The sequence below is a fragment of the Vulpes vulpes genome, chromosome 14, assembly GCF_048418805.1.
Source record: "Vulpes vulpes isolate BD-2025 chromosome 14, VulVul3, whole genome shotgun sequence".
Taxonomy (NCBI): domain Eukaryota; kingdom Metazoa; phylum Chordata; class Mammalia; order Carnivora; family Canidae; genus Vulpes; species Vulpes vulpes.
The window spans coordinates 123,512,727-123,531,484 of record NC_132793.1 but is presented as its reverse complement, the minus strand read 5'-3'; the positions used below and the strand labels follow the sequence as shown (position 1 = coordinate 123,531,484).

Here is an 18,758-nt window from a genome sequence, read left to right as displayed (position 1 = left end):
TTAAATGAAAGAAAGCTTTGGCAAAAGAAAATCCAAAATTGAATTCTTAATCACTAGCTTCCTTTCTCACACTCAGAAGAAGATGGACTGTATCATTAACTTAAAAAGATGGGCATAAGAGTCTCACATAGACACAAAAATCACCATTCACTTAAAACCAAAGCAAATTTGATGTAAAGCCCGAGGAGATCAAACTCCTGTCTCCCATGCAATAATAAAACCACATTTCTAAAGAAAATGTGAATCATAAAGCCAACTACATTCATTGGTAATAAATGGAGAAAGACCTTTAATTTTAAATATAAGAGCAGATTTCAAATTTGAATGAAGGCAGTTTTCCTGAGATAGTTCTCACATACCTAGTGACAAATTTTCAGAGCTGATAAAATGTTTTTGAGTCTTTCTGTAGAACTGTGAAATGTACATGACTTTACTATTTTCTTTTTAATCAATAAGCAAAGTCAGAAAAATATACTTACTTCTTTAAGCATTTCAATGGCATCAAAAATAACAAAAAGATAGAAAATGGAAAATAGACATAAAAATAAAATTTTCTGTGAAATAGAAACACTGGCAAATCTTAGACTTAATTCAAATTGTGTGTGCCAATGATGTTTTTTAAAAAAAGTGATCTGTATCTGTAACAGCTCTTTATGGCTGTGAAGACAGATTGTCAATAGTACAAAGAGAAATTTAAGCAACAGAATTCAGATAGTTCCCAAGAACACCAAAGATAAGATATATGGTGCATTAAATTAATTTTTTACATAAAGAATTGATGTACATAAAGCTGGAAACCAAGAGCAGCTACTTGACAGGGTAACTGAATAGATCTATGCGGATAGTACTCGGCACAATTCTAGGGAGCATCATTTGAAGAAACGATGATATAAATGGCACCCCTATAGTTGTGCGGTGCAAAAACTTACCAAGTAAAACAAACAAGCAAACAAAAAAACAAACCAGAAATTGTCTGAGGACCCACATACCCCAGGCCTCTCTAAACTGGGATTACAAAACATCACAGCACTTCATTTTTACTATAGAATTATAATGGCTGAGCCAAGTAGGCTAAATTCAACATAGCGCAAATCCAAGGTATCTCCTGGCCATTTTAACAAGTATTTCCAGGGTCACGGTTATGTTCAAGATGAAATTCCCTTACATCATTTCACTGTGTTCTCCATATCTTGCCATAGTGAGCTAACCTCAGCTTCTGATATGTCTGATGAGTTGGCCTGCCCACTCTCTTCAACCGTGACTGCCATGCTACCTTCAGCTAGTGTCTAGATAGAAACTCAGTACATATGAATTTTCCCATCTCCAATTTTACACAGACAAAATGAAACCAAAGTTGACTTGTACAAGGCTGAAAATGATCAATAATAATAGGGGATTATAGAGTCAAGTTACCTGAAAACTATTGCCAAGGCCAGACACATTCTGGCATCTTTTTTGTTTATATCAACTCTATTGTTTGGAGAAGAACACAGTATCCTTCCCTTGACATCTAGAATCACATAAAATCTGGAAGATTTCCTTTCTGTTCTCCATCTCCTGTTTCTACCCAGACCCAGAGACTAAGTTTTTCCCCTATCTTTCAAAAAACAAAACAAACAAAAAACAAACAAACAAACAAACAAAAAACTTCAGTCAACCTAGTTTATTTGTCCAGGATGAGTGACATTAGGAACCATCAAATCTCCTAAGGAAAAACCACAGTAACCTAGCTCACAGGGATATTCTCTGGCCCCATCACCCCTAAGGACAATTTAAAAATAGTACAACATAGACACGTTGGGAAATATATCAGTCATCCACAGTCTCTTCATTCAGGCTTGTATGTTTATGATCACCATGTTTGTTTTGTATTATACAAAAAATGTGCTAAACAATAATAGTCACTTTTGCTATCCTCAAGTAGATTTATATTTTATACTACCAAATACATTATGATGAATAATATTAACTTGAAAAAATAAGACGCAAATTGGCTGAGCTAAAACCCATTTAGTTCATGAGTCAATAAAGACCTAAATGCTTAAATAACCTACTTCCAGAACAACAAGGTTTGGGGTGAAAAATTATGTAGGCATAGTAAACAGGAAACAAAAGAATTCAATTTGATCTTTAGGCACTGTCATCTTCATGACAAAAGTTTTGTCACTTCTCTATGCTTTAAATTTAAGTACCTATGAAGGATTTGTTTTCTCTCTAAAACAATTCATGAAGCCCCTATTATGTTAAGTTCCAAAAAGATATTTTTGGCACTCACTAATTATTTATTAAATGATGCTGGTGAGGTACTTCTTTAAAATTATGAATGTTCTGGGATGCCTGGGTGGCTGCAGCCCAGGGCGTGATTCTGAAGTCCTGGGATCAAGTCCCACATGGGGCTCCCCGCATGGAGCTTGCTTCTCCCTCTGCCTGTGTCTTTGCCTCTCTCTCTCTCTCTCTCTCTCTCTGTGTGTGTCTCTCATGAACAAATAAATAAATAAATCTTTAAAAAATGAATGTTCCATCAATAGATGAATGGGTGAAGAAAATTATATATATATATATATAATGGAATATTATTAATAATGGAATATTATCAAACCATCAAAAACCATGAAATCTTGCCATTTGCAATGATATGGATAGAACTAGATGGTATTATGCTAAATGATAAAAAAAAATCAGTCAGAAAAAGACAAATATCAAATGATTTCACTCCTATGTGGAATTTAAGATACAAAACAGATAAATATAGGGGAAGGAAGGAAAAATAATATAAGATGAAAACTGAGAGAGAGGCAAACCATAAGAGACTCTTGACTATAGGTAACAAACTGAGGGTTGCTGTAGGGGAAGTAGGTGGGGGGATAGGGTAACTGGGTGATAGTCATTAAGGAGGGCACTTGATTTAATGAGCACTGGGTATTACATGCAACTAATGAACCACTAAATTTTACCTGTGAAACTAATAAGGATAAAATTATGAATTATAATTACCATTATATCTAATTAAATGATCATAATGTGGAGTACGGGCAGATTTATTTCATGATGATAATTTCAAACATGGCATTACTGAAAGACCTGAAGAAATCCTTCTTATAGCTTTGTTTTCAGTATACTTCAAACTCCATTTTTTTAAACAACTCCCTTTGAATGTCTATATTATTCCAAACACTTAAGTATCTTTGGGTGAAGATAAACTTCTGTGGCTTCTTTGCTACCATATAGCAAAATCTGCCTCCACTTCAAGGTCTACTTTATGGCTCTTCCAGGTTGGGATAGTACTTTTAGTCATCTTAGAAATGATCACACTGGGGCACCTGGTTGGCTCAGTGGTTGAGCGTCTGCGTTTGGCTCAGATGGTGATCCCAGAATCCTGGGATTTAGTCCCACATTGGGCTCCCCGCAGGGGGCCTACTTCTCTCTCTGCCTATGTCTCTGCCTCTCTCTCTCTCTCTTTCTCTCTCTCTCTCTTTCTCTGTGACTCTCATGAATAAATAAGATCTTAAAAAACGATCACATTATACTTCTATTACTTATGCCTATCTGTCTGCCCTACTACAAGATTTTGAGCTCCTTGTAGTTAAGTGCTTATTTTTTTAAGTGCCTATTTTCTTTACTTTTGTAGCATCCAGGGCGGGGGTAACATATGGTAGACAATGTAGAAGTAAGAATGCATAGACGTGTGGTTGGTTGGAATCATAATGGGACAAAAATTAGAAATAAAAGGAGTGATGTATTCAAAAAAATTTTTCAGCTGTAGGTTAAGGAACAAAATTGTAAAGCATCTAACCTTTTCTAACCTTTTACTCTTCCATTTCTCAGCACCACCAATCTATTTACAATGATTTAGAATTACGATCTGACATTAGTTTCACCTTTCATTCTATGAAGAAACTTTTCATGGAGTATTACGGTCTTCAAGTGGATGGACTGATCTGATAGCTTTTACAAGAAAAAAAAAACAACTTTTTTTTTTTCCTATTTCAGGCATCATGAACTTGGCAGAACTAATACAAAAAGAAAAAAAATAATGAGTTTGAGCTTCTGCTTTTGTTTGTGAAATCCATATTTTATATTACAGTGGTTGCCAGGAGAGCTCTGAAGAGCTGACAAGCATTAAAAAATAATACATGTAACCTTCACAAGAGCCCTTCTCCACGAATCCTTTCTTCCACACAAAGACATTATTAACTGTATAGTTAAACTGGAATTGCAAAGATTGCAATGAGAAAGATAACTGTCAACATTTCCACTTCAGAAGCAATGTTTCATTTTCCTATATTTAATCACATAATTTTAGGACCATATGGTGCATGAAAAGTAAGAATGAGGATTGGCTGGAGAATTGCTCCTTCAAATATAACTTAGAGACCATATTTGGGCTGTTTTTGCCATGAGCATCTCCAGTGATATATGCTGGGATACCAGGCTCTCATAGCTATAAAATTCCTAAATGTTAATCTTCATCATTTAGATTAGTTACATTTCTTATGAATGAGCAAGTTATATTACTTGATATTAATTGGAAAAGTTATAGAGGGGTTTAAGAGGGGAATAAAAGATGAAAATCTGTAAAGTGAAAATGCCCATCTATAAAACTGATATTTAAGAGGCTTGTGATTTCATATATTAAGCCAGGACTTCAGTCCCAAACCAATACTAGGAGTGCAACATGGCAGGGTTGAGCATCTACACAGTCTTCTCACTGTTTTCCTAGAAATGGTCTCCTGCTATTGCCTTTACCATTCCAGCGATGACCCCAGCTGTTACTGATATATAGCTTCTCTAACCCATCAGGTGTATATTTTTTTACAACATAAAATCAACTGTGTCCAGTATAAATGGTGAGAACATCCCTTTGTCAACCTCTATGTCTTTGAGACAAAGGATAAATTTTAAAAAGTAGTGCAGCCTGTGACCCACAGTTGGACTGTTATTAGTGAAAGAAGTTTCTGCATGTTCTTCCTATGGACCTTTCTTCTTTAGGGCTCTGTCAGGAGACCATAGTAACTCATCTCTGAGCTCTAATCTGAGACAAGCACTGTGAAATACAATGAATTTCTTTCCTACTTCTTTCATCTTATACTTTCTCCCTCACCTTATGGTCATTCAGCTTCAGATGACTTATGCCATCTTTCTAGTGTTCACAGTAAGGTTTGGGCTTCACTTTCACTATTTACAGACTGACCTGGTTAATGTAGTTTGGTCTTTTGGACAGGACACTAAAAGTTCAGCTGGGATTAATGAGTATATCAGACTTAAGGCAACATTATGAGGTTTTTATTTCTTCGCACTTTTATCTAAAAATGAATTTTGTGGGGTTTTTTTCAGACGGAAGTTTCCTGATTGAATGTACATGAATTCATATCAAGCAATCTCAGAAAAAAGTTTCATGTTTGCTAATCAAGTGCTTATTCTTTTATAGATTTGAGATTTCCTTTATAATTCTGTAAATAAACAACAGAAGTACTTATCAAAAGAAAAAAATATATATATATGCTGCTATTTGGAAGGAAAAGAACAGGTCAAGTGCTTGAGTGTTTTCCAGCAGGGAGATATGTCATGTTGACCTACTAGTGGAATAAACTGCAAAGAGATCTGCCTTAAAAGATCCTGAGCATCCTATTCTAAATTTGATTATGTATTAATCTTGTGGCCATTATTGATCAGTCATTCTGAGACCCATTCTATCTCATTTTACAAATGAAGATATTAACTTTGCACTATCTGATATACACAATTGTTGGAACTCATCAGGATCATCACAAATATAAAGTGCTATGTTAATCTGAAGTTTTGACTCTTTTTCAGCTTTCTGAGCAACAACAACAACAAAAAAAACCCAGCTTAATAGACACTTATTGTGGGATATGCTTGGCCCATCTCTTGCGCCAACTGTGCCCCCAAATTATAGTCAGCAGAGTATAGTGGTTAATACATAGTCTCTGAAAACAGACAGTCTTCCATTACAATATAAGTTCCATCACTTAAAAACTGTGTAATTTTGGACATTTTTTTTCTTACTGTTCTAGCTGTTTGTTTGGTTTCTTTTTTACAGAGAGAAAGAGTGTGCAAGTAGAGGTGGAGAGGGACAGAGAGAAAGGGAGAGAAGAATCCCAAGCAGGTTCCATGCCCAACTTGGAACCACATGCAGGGTTTGATGCCACAAACCTGAGATCATGACCTGAGCTGAAATCAAGAGCCAGATGCTTAACCTACTGGCCACCCAGGCACCCCTATTTCAGTTTCTTTATATGTAAAATATATAATAGTAAAGAGATTCTAGACCATTGAGAAGCTTACACAAGATGCATGTAGAAAGTGCTTAGAACAGTGCCTAGTACACAGGTGTCAACAAATGCTAGCTATTCGTACCTAGTCACTGTGTTTTCCTTCTGTGACCCTACTATGAGACAAGAGTTGACCAGATGAGATGTGGACATCCAAAAACTTTGGGCCATTCAAATCTCCATTTCCCTCTCTCCTCCCTACCTTCCCCATACATGCACACACATGTGCACATAATTAAGAACTTCATCCGAGAATAAGGCTGAGAGTTGAGAGCTGACACATGTCAGCAGACTTCTAGCTGGAAGTTCAAAAAGTCATGCTGTTAAGGTCAGGAGCTCCCACAATAGGAGCGAGAAGATTTAATTTTTTCCTTAGCTTCAGTTAGATTCTCACAGTATGATTTGAATAAATTCTACATTGGGGACTGTGTTTAAGCTAGCTCAGTGACTTTGGTCTTGTTGAGAACAAAAGGAAACAATTCATATATATTTGTGTGTTATTTAACCTTTCAGTCCCTGTATGTAGTTTAGGGTACAACATACAGTTTATGTTACTTTTTCCTCATGAGCTATTAAATAGTTTGATTTGGAATAGATGCTTCTAAAATGTCCAAATTACAATTATATTCTACTAAAAAATAATAAAAATACTTGCCTTCTGGAAAACCAGGCAGAGTAAATTTGGTGAAATACAAGAAAAAATAAGGAACAAGATCATAGCTTTTTGTTTTTATTTATTATAAAGGCAATTTAATTAAAACTTTACAAGCAATTCTCAAGAGTGGAGAGAGTGAGGAGGCTGCGTCTGGCTCCCACTCTCACAGCCACTGCAGTACATTGAGCTCCACAGAGACAGTGACAGGGCAAGTGAGAGCCAGATGGGCTCTGGGTGACTTTGTGGAAAAATAATTAAACATGGGCAAAGGAGATACTAAGAAGCTAAGAGGCAAAATGTTATCAAAACTATTCTTTTGCAAACTTACTGAGAGGAGCATAAGAAGCACCCAGATGCTCCAGTCAACTTCTCAGAATTTTCTAAGAAGTGCTCAGAAAGGTGAAATACTATGTTTGTTAAAGAGAAAAGATATTTGAAGACATGGCAAAGAGAGACAAGGCTGGTTATGAAAGAGAAATGAAAACTCATATCCTCCCTATAGGGAAAGCAAAAAAGAAGTTTAAGGATCCCAATGCATCCAAGAGGCCTCCTTCTTCCTTTTTCTTGTTCTGAGTACTGCCTCCAACACATAGGAGAATATCCCAGTCTATCTGCTGGTGATGTTGCAAAGAAACTGGGAGAAATGTGGAAGAACACAGATGACAAGCAGCCTTATGAAAAGAAGGCTGCTAAGCTTAAGGAAAAATATGACAGGGGTATTGCTCATATTGAGACAAAGGAAAGCCTGATGTGGCCAAAAAAAAAAAAAAAAAAAGGAGTTGTCAAGGCTGAAACAAGCAAGAAAAGGAAGGAAGGGTAAGGGAGAAAGAGGAAGAGGAGGAGGATGAAGAAGATGAAGGATAGGTTGGTTCTAGTGCAGTTTTTCTTTTGTTTGTAAAGCATTTAACCCCCTCGTGTAAAACTCACCCCTTCTAAAGAAAAAAATTGAAATGTAAGGCTGTGAAAGCTTTGTTTTTAAACTGTAGACTGTCATTTTTTGTATAGTTAACACACTATTGAATATGTCTTTAGATAGCCCTGTCCTGATGGTATTTTTAATAGCCACTAACCTTGCTTGGTACAGTATGAGGTTGCAAATTTGTGTGGAAATTTAGAGCAGGTCTTGTTCATGCACAGCACAAATTAGTTAAATATGGGGATGATAGTTTTTCATCTTTAGTTGTCTCTGATGTAGTTTACATGAAATAATTGTTGTTTTGTTAACAGAATACCACCGGGTAATTGAAAAAAAAAAAAAAGAAGGAAAGAAGAAAAAGAGTTGCAGCTGATTTGTTGGAATTCTGAATGTTTCTAAATAAACACATTTTTCATCAAAGAAATAAATAAAATGAGCAATTCTCTCAAAAGAATCAAACACCAAAACTGATTCAAAAATTTTAAAGTTTGGGCTTGAGATTGTATATTTTACATAGAAATTTAAGCTTTTAATTTTTTTCAGGAAAAAATGGCTATCTTTTTTATTCAAATAACCTAGTTTTAATTCATTGGTAATTTCTTTTCCATTTAGGCATAATATGTTAGTGTCATACCGATCATTGTATATGTGTGTGATTTCTTAAGTAAAAAATTTTCTGAAATAAGTCATTGAAGACTGAGATATTGCAGTATGATTGATTTATGTAGGAAAAATATTTCAAATTTGTTTAATGATGGGATGATATTTTAAAATTACCTAATTCAAAATAAAATAAAATAAAATAACAAAATAACCTAATTCGTCAATATAACTTTAGGCACAGATTTCCATATTTGTGAAAAACAATTGTACCAAATTGAAACACTTGTCAATAAAGAAATATGACCTTTTATGGGTTGAGAAGACAATTTCTGCTCATTGGTTATATATCTAGTTATTGTTTTTTCTATATATTGCATTTGATCAAAAAGGATTATGTATGATTTAATGTGTGTCAATTCTGAAGAGAAGAATTACTACAAGTGTAATTCCTTTTTTATTCAGATCATATTCAGAAATGGCTTTAAATAGCTTCTTTTGCTTATAGAAATATAGAAAAAAAGACATCCCTCCACTTTTTCAGATGCTAAAAACTGCAAATTAAACAAACAAAAATTTCACACATACCTTTTGAAAAAGAATATGAAATAAAACAAAGAAAAAATATCAAATGATTTTTCTAGATAAAAGTAAGAAGACTGCTGTTGGTAGCCTTAGTTCTCCCAAAATACAGTTGATATTCATTGATTCAACTTTATTTATGAATTGCCTACTATAATCCAGATACTGGGGTTGGCACTGGGGATAAAAGAGAACAAAAGAACCCAGTTCCTACTATTAAGGCCCCTGTGAGAAGAGGTCTAAGGCAAAAGAAAAAAAAATCATTATTTACATTGCTAGAAAGATGCTCTGAGAACATCAGTAATTGATATCTAACAATCAAGGAAAGTATAAAACAAAACAAATAGATGAAATTTCACTCATTAAAGAAATAATACTACTATTGCATAGATTTGGAAGATGCTAAGGAAGTAGATAATTAAGATATTAAGTTCTCATCACAAGAAAAAATTATAATTATGTGTTATGATAGATGTTAACTGGACTTAACCTGGTGATCATTTGTAAAATATACAACTACTGAGTTATTATGTTGTACAGCTGAATGTAATGATATCTGTTAATTATATCTCAATTTATTTAAAAAGATAAAAAATTACTATCTGTCTTCACTGAATATAGGAGGAAACTCCTATATCCCAGCCACTTAAAACATGAGTATTACATCACACTAACAGTACTTGCAAATCAACACTAAAATAATTATTCTAAGTCATTGCCCAGTAGCTCCATTTTCTTTAAGAACATTAATTTAACTTTTGAGTGACTATTAGAACTATTCCAGCAATGAAAATCAGCAGTAAACTAACAAACTCTCTGACTTTATGGAGTAAATGTTTCAGTGGATTTAAAAAATATATATAGATCTAAAATGGAGACATAGTAAGCCTTGAACTCACCTCTTCCACAGATACATTGAATCTATACTTCTATGTAGAGCAAATTCTCCTAAAGAAGTGAGGGCTGACTAAACAGTTTCAGTACAATGAAGGATAGAGGGACCACACAGAATGGCAGGAAAGGTGAAGACATGGTAATGAATCTTAAAAGCAAGAACAAAACAGAAAGTTAACTACAAGGGAAAATCTACAAGATTTTCCAGCAGAAATTTTGCAAACCAGAAGAGAGTGTTATGATATATTCAAAGTGCTTAAAGAAAAACCTACAACCAAAACCACTCTACCTGGCAAGATTATCATTCAGAATTGAAGAAATGATAGAGTTTTCATGCAAACAAAAACTAATAGTTCAATAGCACTAAACCAAACTTAGAATTAGAAGAAATGTTAAAGAGTAAAGAAAAAAAGGGAAAAATAATGAGGCCATAATTAGAAGAAAACTATGAAAACAAAAAATTTCACAAGTAAAGGCAAATATACAATAAAGGTAGTAGATCAATCACTTTTAAGGTAGTATGAATGTTAAAAAAGGGTAGTAAAATTAATTACATCTAAAAAAATAGTGAAAGGACTCACAAAATAAAGAGTAAAACATGACAACATATACAGAAAATGAGAAGGGAGAGACTAAAAATGTAGTGTTTTTAGAATGTGTTTGAACTTGAGTAACCATCAACTTAATATATACTGCTATACATTTAAGATATTAAATATGAACCTCATTGTAACCACAAACCAGAAACATAACAAATAAAAAAATAAAATAAAAATGAAAGGAATCCAGGCATAACACTAAAGGAAATCATCAATCCCAAGGGAAATGATTAAGAGAAGACAGGTACAGAAAAGTTATACAAAAACAACCAAAAACAATTAACTATATGGCAGTAAGTAGTTACCTATCAATAATTCCTTGAAATATAGTCTAAATGCTCTAATCAAAATATGTAGTCACCGAAAGAATATTCTTTTAAAAAGACACATCTATATGCTGCCAAGAAGAGGTTCACATCAGATCTGAAGACACATATAGATTAAAAGTAGATAGATAGAAAAAGCATAAGTATAAAAAAGTATAAAAGTATAAAAAAGGGTAGCAATACTTATATTAAATAAAAAAGATTTTAAAACAAATACTTTCACAAGAGACAAAGAAGGGCATTACATAATGATAAAAGGATTAACCTGACAGGAAGATATAAGTATCTATGCACCCAATATGAAAGAAACTAAATACATAAAGCAAATACTAACATACATAAGGAGAGAAATTGACAATAATATAGCAATAATAGGGGATTTCAACACTCCATTTAAATCAATGTATAGATCATATAGACAGAAATTCAATAAGGAAAAAATGGCTTTAACTGACATTACATTCCTGGACTTAAAGATTATATATAAATATATAAATATATGTGTATATATGTATATACACACATACAAAATAATATATATTATGTATATTGAATAATATATATACATAAAGACAAATTATATATATATACACAAAGACAGATTATTTATATAATCTGTTAAATCCATTGAATTATATGTATATAATTCTATCCAAAAACAGCAGAATATACATTCTTTTCAAGTGTATGAAGAACATTATTCAGGACAGATCACATGCTAGGCCATAGAAAAAGTATCAGTACATTTAAAAAACTGAAATTGTATCAAAGATTTTTTTTTTACCAAAACACAATGAAACAAAACAACAACAACAAAAAAACCACAATGAAACTAGAAATTAATTACAAGAAAAAAAAACTGAAAAAAAAAACCCACAAACACATAAGGCTAAACCATATGTGACTAAATACCCAGTAAGTCAATGCAGAAATAAAGAGGAAATTTAAAAATATATGAAAAGCAAAGCACAATGATTCAACATCTTTGCAATGCAGCAAAAATAGTTCTAAAAAAGAGAAAGTTTATAGTGATATAGATATATCTCAAGAAACTAGAAAAATCTCAAATAAATGATCTGACCTCATACCTAAATGAACTAGAAAAAGATAAAACAGCCCAAAGCTAGTGGAAGAAAATAGAAAATATTAGAGTGGAAATAAATGAAATAGACACTTTAAAAAAGCAATAAAAAAGATCAATGAAATGAAGAACCAGTTCTTTGAAAGATAAAATTGATAAACTGTTAGCCAGATTCATCAAGAAAAAGAGAGGACTCAAATAAATAAAATCAGAAATGAGTGAGGGGAAATTATAACTGACACAACAAAAATACAAAGAATTATGAGACTACTACGAAAAATTATATGCCAACAAATTGGATAACCTAGAAGAAGTGGATATATTCCTAGAAAGATACCTTCTTCGAAAACTGAATTAGGAAGAAAAAGACAAGTTGAACAAATTGCTAGTAATGAAATTGAACTGGTAATCAAAACATTCCCATTAAACAAAAGTCTAGAACCAGATTGCTTCACAGTGAATTCTATCAAACATTTAAAGAATTAATAACTATTCTTCTCAAACTACTCCAAACAATAGAAGTGGAAGGAAAACTTCCAAATTCATTTTATGCCAGCATTACCAATACCAAAACTAGACAACATTACAAAAAAAAATAATAATAAAAGAAAGAAAGAAAAGAAAAAAAGAAAACTATAGGCCAACATCCCTGATGAACACAGATGCAAAAATCTTCAACAAAATATTAGCAAACCTATTTCAATAATACATTAAAAGGATCATTTACCACAATCAAATGGGATTTATTCCAGAGATGCAAGGATGATTCATCATCCACAAATCAATCAGTTTGATACATCACATTAACAAAATGAAGGACAGTAGCCATATGATCATGTCAATAGATGCAGAAAAAGCATGTGACAAAATTCAACAGCCATTTATGATTAAAAACTCTCAACAAAGTCGGTTTACATTAAACATGCCTAAACATAATAAAAGCTATATATGACAAAACCACAGTTAACATCATATTTCATGGTAAAAACACAAATCTTTTCCTCTGAAATCAAGAATGAGTCAAAGATAACCACTCTCGCCACTTTATTTAACATACCACTGGAAGTCCGAACCATAGCAATCAAACAAAGGGAACAAAAAGCAGCCAGATTGTTAAAGAAGATGTAGAACCATTACTATTGTCATAACATAATACTATATTTAGAAAATCCTATAGATTCCACCAAAAAAAAAAAAAAACCTTATTAGACCTTATAAATGAATCCAGTAATGTTGCAGGATATAAAACTAATATACAGAAACCTGTTGCATTTCTTTTTTAAGATTTATTTATTTATTCGAGAGAGAGACAGAATTGGGGGGGCAGAGGGAGAGAGTGAGAAAGAATCTCAAGCAGAAGCAAACTTCCTGCTGAGCCGAATGTGAAGCTTAATCTCATGATCCTGAGATCATGATCTAAGCTGAAATCAAGAGTCATGGGATGCTTAACCAACTGAGGCACTCAGGAGACCACAGAAATCTGTTGCATTTCTATGCACTAATTATAAACTAGCAGAAAGAGAAATAAAGAAAATAATCTCATTCACAATTGCATTAAAAAGAATACAATACCTGGGAATAAACTTAACCAAGTAGGTGAAAGACTAATACCCTGAAAACATGAAACACTGATGAAAAAAATTGAAGATGACACAAACATAAAATTATATCATGATCATGAACTGTAAGAATTAATATTTTTTTAAAATGTTCACACTATGCAAAGCCATCTACAGATTCAACACAAACATTATCAAAATTCCAACAGTATTTTTCACACAAGTAGAACAAATAATCCTAATATTTGTATAGAACCACAGAAGACTCTAAATAGTCAAAGCAATCTTGAGAATGAAAAGAAAGCTGGAAGTATTACAATCCCAGATTTCAAAATATACTACAAATCTATAGCAATCAAAATAGTATGGTATTGGCACAAAAACATATATGTAAATCAATAGAATAAGATAGACAGCTCAGAAATACACCCAAAATTACATGGTCAATTAACTACAACAAAGGCAGTAAAAATATACAATGGGATTAAAGACATTCTCTTTAATAAAAGATGCTGGGAAAATAGAACTGCTACATGCAAAAGAATAAAAATGGACCACTTTCCTATACCATACACAAAAATAAGAAATGAATTAAATCTTAAATATGAGACCTGAAGTCACACAAATCCTAAAGGAAAACATAAGTAATAATCTCTTGGACATTAGCCTTAGCGACATATTTATGGATATGTTTCCTCAGACAAGGGAAATAAAAGCAAAAGTAAACTATTTGGATTATACCAAAATAAAAAGCCTTTGCCAATAAAGGAAAGCATCAACAAAATAAAAAGGTACCCTAGATATGGGAGAGGATATTTGCAAATGATATATCTGATAAGAAGTTAATATCTCAAATATATAAAGAACTCTTAGAACTCAACACCAAAAACCCAACAGTCTAATTAGAAAATGACCAGAAGATATGAATGGATGTTTTTCTAAAGACATACAAATGGCCAATAGACACAAGAAGAGTTGCTCAACATTACTAGTCATCAGGGAAGTGCAAATCAAAACCACAATGAGATATTATCTCACACCAATCAGAATGACTAGTATCAAAAAGACAAGAAATAACAAGAGTTGGAAAAGATGTAGAGAAAAGGGAACCCATGTGCACTATGTGAGAATGTCAACTAGGTCAGGTACCATAGAAAACAGTTTGGAGGTTCATGAAAAAATTTAAAATGGAGGGAAGCCCAGGTGGCTCAGCGGTTTAGTGCCGCCTTCAGCCCAGGGCATGATCCTGGAGACCTGGGATTGAGCCCCATGTCAGGCTCCCTGCGTGGAGTCTGCTTCTCCCTCTGCCTGTGTCTCTGCCTCTCTCTCTCTCTCTCTCTTTCTCTCTCCCTGTCTGTCTCTCATGAATAAATAAATAAAATCTTAAAAAAAATAAAAATGGAAATACCATATATCCAGGAATTACTAATAAAATAAAGAAAAATATAATAAAGAAAATAAAACACTAATTCAGAAAGATATATAAACCCCTATTTTATGCCGCATTATTTGTGCTCAACTTTATGGTCAACTAATATTAAATAAAGGAGGAAAAACTATCCACTGGAAGAAAGTCTCTTCAATAAATGGTGCGGGGAATATTGGACATCCACATGCAGAAGAATGAAACTGGACCACTCTCTCGCACCATACACAAAGATAAACTCAAAATGGATGAAAGATCTAAATGTGAGACAAGATTCCATCAAAATCCTAGAGGAGAACACAGGCAACACCCTTTTTGAACTCGGCCACAGTAACTTCTTGCAAGATACATCCACGAAGGCAAAAGAAACAAAAGCAAAAATGAACTATTGGGACTTCATCAAGATAAGAAGCTTTTGCACAGCAAAGGATACAGTCAACAAAACTAAAAGACAACCTGCAGAATGGGAGAAGATATTTGCAAATGACGTATCAGATAAAGAGCTAGTTTCCAAAATCTATAAAGAACTTATTAAACTCAACACCAAAGAAACAAACAATCCAATCATGAAATGGGCAAAAGACATGAAGAGAAATCTCACAGAGGAAGACATGGACATGGCCAACATGCACATGAGAAAATGCTCTGCATCACTTGCCATCAGGGAAATACAAATCAAAACCACAATGAGATACCACCTCACACCAGTGAGAATGGGGAAAATTAACAAGGCAGGAAACCACAAATGTTGGAGAGGATGCGGAGAAAGGGGAACCCTCTTGCACTGTTGGTGGGAATGTGAACTGGTGCAGCCACTCTGGAAAACTGTGTGGAGGTTCCTCAAAGAGCGAAAAAATAGATCTGCCCTACGACCCAGCAATTGCACTGTTGGGGATTTACCCCAAAGATACAGATGCAGTGAAACGCCGGGACACCTGCACCCTGATGTTTCTAGCAGCAATGTCCACAATAGCCAAACTGTGGAAGGAGCCTCGGTGTCCATCGAAAGATGAATGGATAAAGAAGATGTGGTCTATGTATACAATGGAATATTCCTCAGCCATTAGAAACAACAAATACCCACCATTTGCTTCGATGTGGATGGAACTGGAGGGTATTATGCTGAGTGAAATAAGTCAATCGGAAAGCACAAACATTATATGGTCTCATTCATTTGGGGAATATAAAAAATAGTGAAAGAGAATAAAGGGTAAAGGAGAAAAAATGAGTGGGAAATATCAGAAAGGGAGACAGAACATGAGAGACTCCTAACTCTGGAAAACGAACTAGGCGGTAGGGAAGAGAGGGGTGGGGGACTGGGGCGACTGGGTGACGGGCACTGAGGGGGGCACATGATGGGATGAGCACTGGGTGTTATTCTATATGTTGGCAAATTGAACACCAATAAAAAATAAATTTACAAAAAAAATGACAGAAAAAAATAAAAAGAAATCATAGTGTTTGCTTATTGATGAGCACATAGTAAATAGTATGTTCTTTAATACGTGTATTTTCTAAGTAGCACCTGGTGCAAAGTTTTGAATGTAGAAGTTCCTCAGTAAAGTGTCATTAGCTAGACTTTCCCTTTCCTAAATGTTTGAGAACATCCTACAAAATGTTGTGAACAGATTAAGAAAGCTAATATCAGAAGATGATGGGATACTTGCGGGGAAAAAAAAGTATTCAGATAACTGAGTTACATATATAAAGGCAGCATTTTGAAACTTATATTTGAAATTTCAAGAAATTGAATTTTTTCTGCTACTTTAGTAATCAGACATCCTAAATATTGTGAATAGTAAATGCTTTCCCTCTTAATTACAGAATATAAGAAGTAGAGAAAAATTTTTAAGTGCTTCATATAATTGCACTGAGCAAGTACAGTTAAGTGCTATAATTTCATCTTCTTTATAGTATTATAACAGTAAGAAAGGCCAAAGTACCAGTACAATGCAATGCCCCGATGCAAGGTCAAAGCCTTCACTTTTAAAGTTTATGACATATCTAAATATAAATGCTAAATCCAGGGCACCTGGGTGGCTCACTTGATTGAGCCTCTGCCTTCTGCTCAGGTCATGATCCCAGGTCCTGGGATTGAGCCCTGCATTGCCAACTCCCTGCTCAGTGGGGAACCAGCTTCTCCTCTCCCTGTGTCTTCTCTGCTCATGCTCTGTCTCCCTCTCCTTCAATTAAATAAATAAAATCTTTTAAAAATGCTAAATTCCTAGCAAATTTATAAATTTGCTTCAAGTATATGGTATTTAAAATACAGATACATAGCAACTGTTTAATAACAGCTAAATATTTTCCAGGCTAATCTTTGTATATCGGTGTATCAGTGTATCAAATGCATTTCCATAGCCTTTATAGAACTTGCTTCTCTTGCTGAGGAAATTCTATAGATAATAAAGCATGAAACTGTGAGTTGATTAAACACTAAAGTTCAGTAAACTCACTGTTTTATAGACAACGTAATCTAGATTATCTCAGATGATACCAAATAACTTTCTGGAAAATACATCTATATATACTGAAGCTTAACATGTTAAATCACTGTTTAGAATTTATAATGTATTAATTTTCTGGCTCCTGCACTCTACCCCATCTCATTAACCACCCTCTTCAATAGTAGCAGAGAGGACTGCTCCTCTCCTATAATATTTATACAGACACAGAATAACCTTTAAAGCATGGACATTGGGATAAAAAAGTGAAACAAAGTCCAAGAACTGGTTCTAGAATGCATTCACTGGATTGCTGATACAGTGTACTTAAGCTCTTTAAGTCTATTCCATCATCTGATAAATAGATATATTAGTAGTGTCTATTTCACAGATGTTTTTGGAAAATAAACATAGGGATACCAATTATCATTTCTGTATGAAGCACCAGCCTGAGACAAGGTATAGCTTCAAGCAAAACATAGGGTAATGTAGAGAAAATGTGGATAATGTCCCCTCCCCCCCCCCCCCCCAGCAAGAAGACTCAAGAAAAAATGTAGTTTTGGTGCTTGAAGAGTCTAATGAACTGTAAAGCTTTCTTCTATGTGAATTGATTTCTGGACAAAGAACTTGAACAGAAGGCAAGCAGTAGTCAGATTTATGTGTCCTAGAGATTTTGAATGGCATGTTGTGCAGCAAAGTGGGGTTTCCACTACTGAGTTCTAGGATTAGCCAGCCTCTGCTTGACAATTGCATGCTTTCTATGTAACACGCATGGCATAAAGGAGCAGTACAGATCTGGGATTCTTGCGCAGCCTGACTTCACAAAGAATAGGAGCTGAGCTATATTGGCAGTTTTTTCTTCCAACTTCCTTTATAGCTAAGTCACTTCTCTTTTTGAAGGAGAAAGAAAGATCATATAGAAGGAAGTCTAGGGTGTTAATATAAAGGAAAGCCTTTTGCATGGACAGACTATCAAGAATGAGCAATAATTGTGGTATCCTAACATGCAACTACAGGGAATTAGCATATCACTAGAGATAAGAACTGGGGGGGGGGGGTGAATTCTAACCCAGAGTGATTCACAAAAGGTATTAGGAACTCTGACTTTTGTATGAAGAATTTTTGGTAAGAAATGGGATGGAGAATATAACTTTATAAGTCTCTTACTTTGCCACCAAGAAACGCTACTTTCAGTTTCATGATGGTGAGGTATCCTAGCATCATAGAAAAAAAAAAAAAACTGTAGAATCAGACCTCGAATTGGAATTCTGAATCAACCACAATAACAGGATGAATCTGGACAAATCGCTTAATACCACAGAGCCATAATGTCTTCATCTGTGAACTAAGGATAATAGTTCCAGTATAGGTATTTTAAAGATT

The 18,758-nt window shown here is 34.0% G+C and overlaps 1 pseudogene; it reads left to right on the top strand.

Moving 5' to 3' along the window:
* The first annotated feature begins 7,208 nt into the window (after positions 1 to 7,208).
* On the top strand, positions 7,209 to 7,812 carry LOC140595277 (high mobility group protein B1 pseudogene; annotated as a pseudogene).
* Positions 7,813 to 18,758: the final 10,946 nt, after the last annotated feature.